This window comes from Leptonychotes weddellii, chromosome 1 (genome assembly GCF_054177405.1).
Source record: "Leptonychotes weddellii isolate Sample4059 chromosome 1, ASM5417740v2, whole genome shotgun sequence".
Lineage (NCBI taxonomy): Eukaryota > Metazoa > Chordata > Mammalia > Carnivora > Phocidae > Leptonychotes > Leptonychotes weddellii.
This window is the reverse complement of record NC_138369.1, coordinates 61,235,558-61,243,226: the sequence shown is the minus strand read 5'-3', so window position 1 is coordinate 61,243,226 and position 7,669 is coordinate 61,235,558.

Sequence of the window (7,669 nt, the reverse complement as noted above, 5' to 3'; positions counted from 1 at the left end):
TGTGCAAGGGCGGGGTGCAAAGGCAATTAGCCTTTCTCAGAATACAAAATGGTGGAGGGATTTCCCAGTGTTGCTCCTTCCAGGAGAACAGCTTTCAGGTAAAAGCTCAAAGGATCAGTGAGGACTTGTGTATTCATTTTTTCTGGGTTAGATCCCTAGGAGCAGAACTGCTAAGTGAGGTTTAACATTTTAAGCAATTGTTTTCTAAAATAGGTGCACCATTTTACATTCCCAAGAATAATGTAAGAAGGTTCCAGTTTCTCCACATCCCCACCAGTACTCAATAATTTCTTTCTTTTCCACAATGGCTAGTGGATGTGAAGCGGTATCTCACCGCAGTTTTAATTTGCATTTCCCTAATGATTAATGGTATTGAGCACCTTTACATGTACTTGTTAGTCATTTGGACATATTGGTGAAATGTCCCTTCAAATCTCTTCAAATTGCCCAATTTTAAATTGGGTTTTAATTGGGCCTTTGCATTATGAAGTGTTAGGAATTTTTGTTCTTATTTTTATTTATTTATTTTTTAAAGATTTTATTCATTTATTCTAGAGAGGGTTGGGGGAGGGACAAGCAGACGCCCCACTGAGCACAACTTGGGGGCCCGACTGACCCCCATACCCGGAGACCATGACCTGCATGAAAAGAAAGAGCCTAACGTCTAACCAACTGAGCCACCCAGGCACCCCAAGTTGTAAGAATTTTTAATATAGTCTGTATATAAACCCTTTGTCAGATATGTGATTTGCAAATATTTTCACTCAGTCTGTATAACTTGTCTTTTTATTTTGTTTAGTATATTTTGAAGGGCAAAAATTTTTAATTTTAACAAAGTTCAGTTTATCCATTTTTTCTTTTATTGCTGTGCTTTTGATGTCCTAAGAACTCTAACTCAAGGTTACAAAGATTTTCTATTTTCCTCAGGAAATTCTATAATTTTGGCTCTCAAATATAAGTCTGTGACTAATTTCGAATTAATTTGTGTGTGTGGTAAGTTTGCGTGTGTATGAGTTAAGTTTGTTGGTTTGTTTGTTTGTTTTTGCATATTGATATCTAGTTGTCCCTGCACCATTTTCTATAAAGACTATCTTCTCCCCATTAAACTGTCTTAGAACCTATGTTTAAAATCAATTTAACATAAATGTAAAGGTTTATTTCTGTGCTCTCAATCCTGCATCGTTCCTGTATATGCCCATCCTTCTACCGGTACCCTAACAGGCATAGTACCTTATGCCAGACTGTCTTGATACCAAGTAGCTTTTTTTTTTTTTTAGATTATATTTATTTATTTGAGAGAGAGAGAGAGCACAAGCAGGGGAGAGAGGTAGAGGAAGCGGGAGAAGCAGATTCCCTATTGAGCCGAGAGCCCAATGCAAGGCTCCATCCCAGGACCCTGAGATCATGACCTGAGCTGAAGGCAGACACTTAAACAATTGAGCCACCCAGGCGCCCTGACAAATAATTTTAATAGTAAGTTTTGAAATTGAGCAATACAAGTCCTCCAACTTTGTTATTCTTCTTCAAAACTGTTTTGGCTCTGCAAAGCTATTTGCATTTCCATATAAATTTTGTGAGCAGCTCATCAATTTCTACAAAAAAAATGGTCTGCTGGGATTTTGATAAGAATTGTGTTGAATTAAATCAATTTTGGGGAAATTGCCCTCTTAACAATATTGAGTCTTCCAATCCATGAACATATAATGTCTATTTATATTGTCTTTAATTTCTTACAGCAATATTCTGTTGTTTTCAGTGTATATATCTGACATTCCCTTTAATAAATTTGTTTCTAAATATTTTGTTCTGATTTTATTATAGATTGAATTATTTTCTTGATTTCATCTTTAGATAGTTTGTTGCCAGAATATGGAAATATAATTAACTTTGTATAATATTGCTCTTGTGTCCTATGACATTACTGAACAAATTTATTAGTTCTAGATTTTTCTTTGTGGGTTACTTAGGGTTTTCTATATAAAGGATTATGTCATCTGTAGATAAAAAGTTTACTTCTCCCTTTCCAATAGGAATGGTTCTCTCTCTCCCCCTCCCTCTCTCTCTCTTTTTCTTTCCCTCTCCCACCCTTCTCTTTCTTTTTTTCCTTATTGTCCTGGCGAGGACCTCCAGTACAGTACTGAATAAAAGTGATAAAGAGTAGATAGTCATGCCTTGTTCATGATTTTAGAAAGAAAGCATTTAGTCCTACACCATTAAGGCTGATGTTAGCTGTAGATTGTTTCTAGATGCCCTTTTCCAGTTTGAGAAGTGCCTTCTATCTGGTTTGTTGAGGGTTTTTATCATGAATTTTTCTGCCTCTATGGAGATCAACATGTGTGGTTTTTTTTTATTTTATTTGACTTAATTAATATGGTACATTAAATTAATTGATGTTGGGGTGCCTGGGTGGCTCAGTCATTAAGTGTCTGCCCTTGGCTCAGGTCATGATCCCAGAGTCCTGGGATTGAGCCCCGCATCAGGCTCCCTGCTCAGCGGGAAGCCAGCTTCTCCCTCTCCCACTCCCCCTGCTTGTGTTGCTGTTCTCGCTATCTCTCTGTCTGTCAAATAAATAAATAAATAAAATCTTTTAAAAAATATCTTTTAAAAAAATTAATTGATGTTGTATTAATTCAAGCTTTCATTCCTGAAACACAAGATATACTGGGAATACACTTGGTTAGGATGTATGATTTTTTTATGTTGATGATTTTGATTTGATAGTGTTTTATTAAAGATCTTTGCGTCTGTGTTCAGGAATAATATTGATCTGTAATTTTATTATCTTGTGATATCTTTGTCTGGCTTTGGTATCAGGGTAATGGTGCCCTCAAATGTGAGGGCTCTTTGTTACTGTAGCCTAATCTACTCTAGCCTGACTGATACAGTTGCAGAAAAGAATGACGTAGCTCTTTTTGTTTTTTGTTTTTAAAGGATTTTTTTAAAAGGTTTTATTTATTTATTTGACAGAGAGAGAGAGCACAAGCAGGAGGAGTGGTAGGCAGAGAGAGAGGGAGAAGCAGGGAGCCTGATGCAGGGCTGGATACCAGGACCCTAGGACGACCTGAGCCAAAGGCAGATGCTTTAACCGACTAAGCCACCCAGAGCCCCTTTAAAGGATTTTTTAAAAAGATTTATTTATTTATTTGAGAGGGACCAAGTTTGGGGGGGGGGCAGAGGGACAGAGAGAAAGAGAGAGAGAGAGAGAGGGAGAGGGAATCCCCAAGCAGAATCTCTGCTGAGTGGGGAGCCCAATGCAGGGCTTGATCACATGACCCCGAGGTCATGACCTGAGCCGAAATCAAGAATCAGACACTCAACAGACTGAGCCACCCAGTCGCCCCAGAATGATGCAGCTTAGGTGTTAAAAGCATGTTATAGACTATCTGGTATATGGTGTGTTATCCTTTGTATAAAGAAAAAAAACATATGTACATATGCATAGCATTTCTCTGGAAGAATAAACAAGGTATTGAAAATAAGATTGCCTTTGTCAAAGAGAAGTGAGCCACAGGGATAATGGGAAGGAGATTTCTTTTTCTTGTTTACCCTTTCATACCTTTTGAATTTTGTACCAAGTGCAGGTATTACCTACACACACACACACACACACACACACACACCATGTACATGCTTTTATTTTATAAAAAAATATATGTATTTCTATTATAAGTAAGCATAGCCACCAAAGCAAGATGAAAGTCACAGGAACAAGCTTTTTCTGGGAAGAAGCTCACCATCTCTGAGGGTTGCCTGAAAAACACTTCTGATCACAATTTGATTTGTCTTGGAGATCTATCCATGGAGAGAATGTGTTATCAGATCCCTTTGTTATATATTGTTCACTTCTAAATGAATGACTGGACGGCCAGGATTCTGTGCAGTATGGTGGTTTTCATTAATGAAAGTCTGCTCCTGAGAGGCAGTGCCAACACCTCAGGTAACTAGGTGTGCAAGATTGAGGACCAGAGCCCAGGCCATGGTGCCTCACACAGGTTATCCTGTTCCTTTCACCTTCCAGGTGGTCAGCTTCCCCCTTCCCTCTAGTCATATCTGGCTTGCTACATATTCTTTCCTCCTAACAAAGTACTTGCCATTGGCAACATCTGTCCTATTTGTAACTACCCAAGCACATGTATTGTATTATATCGTGTGTTGTATTATATTATGTTGCATCATGTTGCACTCCTTTTTAATTATAGTATAATATACCTACAGAAAAGTACCTAAAATGCAAACTGAATGCATCCAAGTAACCATGTCTAGATCAAGAAACAGAATGTAACCAGCATATCAGATGCCACATTCTTGCCCCTTCAACCGCGACTGCCTCAAAGGTAAATGCTACTCTTATTTCTAATACAGTAGATTAGTTTCACTGGTTTTTGAACTTTATACAAATGTAATTGTACAGAATGTACTGTTTCTAAGCTTCCCTCACTCAATATAGTTTGTTAGATTCATCCATTCTATTCCATGTTGTAGTAGTAGGTTCATCCTGATGGTTATATAGTTTTTACCGTGTGAATTCTCAACACTCATTATATCCATTCTACCATGTGTCTGAGTGGTTTCGAATTTGGGAACTACAGTGCTGCCATGAATATTCTAGCATATGTTGTGATGAGCAAATGTGTGCATTTCTGTTAGGTATACACCTTAAGAATGAAATTACAGGATCATGTCATGTGTATACTTTCAGATGCAGTAGACGCTGCTAATCAATTTTCCAAAGTGGTTGTACCAACTTATGCTCTCACCATCAATGGATGAGAGTTCCATTGCTTGATATTGTCGGTCTTTTCCATTCCATTCATTCTGGCAGATGTGTTGTAGTATTATTATATTGTGTTTCTAACTACTCGGCACTTTTTGGACAGTCTTCCAATGTTAGGTTGATTTCCTTGATTTCCTGTATGTCCTGCCTTCCCAGAGTAGAAAGGACAGATCGTCACTTTCCTGGTCTCCCCTGCGACCCAGGCTGCACTGTAAGACTTCAACTCAGAAGAGGGAAGTAGCTGCAGGGAATCCATTGTGACAGCACTGGCAGAAACATGTCATCTGGAAGGACACTGTGAAGCTTCAGGCATCCACACCCCAGCATCGTTGGTGGGAGCCATGGGGTCGGTGGTCAGCAAGATGGTTGTGATGTTAGTGCGGGAGCAGGGCATCCTTTGCGTATTGTTCCCAGCTTCCTGGCCTACTAGCCCAACTCCTTGGGCCCTACAGAGATTCTGTAAAAACCATAATATTCTTTTTTTTTTTTAAGACATTATTTGAGAGAGAGAGAGCACATGAGTGGGGGGAGAGGCAGAAGCAGAAAGACAAGCAGATTCCCCACTGAGCAGGGAGCCCAACGTGGGGCTCAATCCTAGGACCCTGAGATCATGACCTGAGCCAAAGGCAGATGCTTAACCGACTGAGCCACCCAGCTGCCCTGAACCTTAATATTCTTAAGAACTTTTTTTTAAGTTTTATTATTTAAGTAATCTCTATGCCTAACGTGGGGCTTGAACTCATGACCAAGACCAAGAGTCACAGCTGAGCCAGCCAGGTACCCCAAGAACCTTAAATTCTTTAAGAAGTTCCTTCTCTACTTAATATAACTTCAGGTCTGTTAATTTCAACTTAGAACCCAGATGGAGGTGATTTCATGGATGTCTAGCATAAGAAACAGCCAAAGGAATTATTGTATATGGTTCTAAAAGAACCTGAAGTGCATATTCCTTACACCAAGGTGCCTCCTACTGTACACACCACTGGTCCTGGGAGAAAGACACAGGAAGTCCTACCAGTTAACATCTGCATTACATTTTGCTTCGTGAACACCAATGACAGTGCTTGGGAAATGACCAGCCATACTAACGCTCCCTTCATTTCAGAACAGGGAGCCCACAGCTGTGTTGTGCAGATGGTGGACAGCTTCCACTATTTTTAGCAGAGATCTCTCTAAGCTGGGAAAATAGACACGGAACCAAAATTCCCCACAGAGCCCGCTTCCCTTCCTCAGTAACACCCTTCCATTCTGGGCCAGAGATGCCGGCATTAGCATCCACACAGGTCTGTATCAGGGACGCAGAGAAGTCGTTATCAGAGAGAACCTGACTTTGGAGTATTAGGGCTCCAGCTCGATAGATGATAGCCGTAGCCAAGAGGAGTTGTTTATGGATAAAAAGATATGTGAAGGGCGCCTGGGGGGCTCAGTCAGTTAAGGGTCTGCTTCGGCTCGGGTCATGATCCCAGGGTCCTGGGCTCGAGTCCTGCATTAAGCTCCTTGCTCGGCTGGGAGCCTGCTTCTCCCTCTGCCTCCCTCTCCGCCCCCACCCCGACACTTCTGTGCACACACTCTCTCTCTCTCTCTCTCTCTGTCAAATAAATAATAAAAAAGATATGTGAAATAATGATGTCTGAAAACTATAGAGTGTGGATTGGAAGATACATCTCAAACAGTGCTGAATGAAGTGAGGGCACAGAGAGGAAGAGGATGGGATTGGGTGGTGGTTAAAGAAATGTAGGCTTTGTCTATAAGGTTTCATATCTGTTAATGAAAAGATGAAGCAGTGACCCAAGCTTAAGGAACAGTATTACAAAGGCCCTGAGACAAATCACTGGAATGTGACTGATGCCCTGAGTTCCAGAAGGAAAAGAGTCTGTGCAGGGCAGGCTGGAGCCTGGGAAGCTGGAAGAGACAAGGAGGGTTTCTCCCCCCAGAGCCTCTAGAAGAAGTGCAGCTGGCCTCCAGCTTGACCTCAGCCTTCTGGCCTCCAAGACTCTGATAGAATACATTTCTGTTGTTATAAGCCACCCAATTTGTAGTCATTTGTAATGGCAGCCTTGGGAAATGACACAGGTACATATCCATTCTTCTTTTTTTTATTTTTTAATTGCTCACATAATTATCAAGTGGAGGCCCTGGCTTTCATAACAACTAGAGTCATTGAAGAATTACAAGTTTATTTTTCCCCTGTAAAACAAGTGGTGTTGATTGTGTGTAAGTGAGGTAAATATTTTCTATCTTGTTTGTTTATGTCTTCACTTGGTGAACTTATTTATCAAAGTCAAAGCAAAAATAAACATTAACCTACCCCAATACAAAAAAATACACACACAAAAACCCTAGAAGCAAATAAAACAAATGTTAACAGTTATTATTGTTAATTCTTGATGTTGGAAATGGAGTATTCGCTAAATCTTTCTATATATTTTTCAATATGTTTAGCTCAAAAGAATTAAAATAATCAAAAATTGAATGTGTTCAGATTTCCTTTTTTAAAAGATTTATATTTATTTATTTATTTAAAGAGAGAGAAAAACAGAGCATGGGTGGGTAAAGGGACAGAGGGAGAAAGAGAGAGATTATCTCAACCAGACTCCGCGATGAGTGGGAGCCCAACATGGGGCTCCATCCCAGGATCCCGGGATCGTGACCTCAGCTGAAATCAAGAGTTGGACGCTTAACCAACTGAGCCACCCAGGGGCCCCAAATATGCTCAGATTTTAAGCAAGAGGCAGTTCTGCAAGAAATGGAGATACCCCTTCAGATGTCACAATTTAAATTTTCTCACAGCAACATGAGACCTTGAGCTTCTTCCTTCTTGTTCTTTTTCTGATGGAGCATTGGAGAGAATGGAATAAGTTTCCCAATCCATTAGCCATCTCGGTCTTTTGGAAA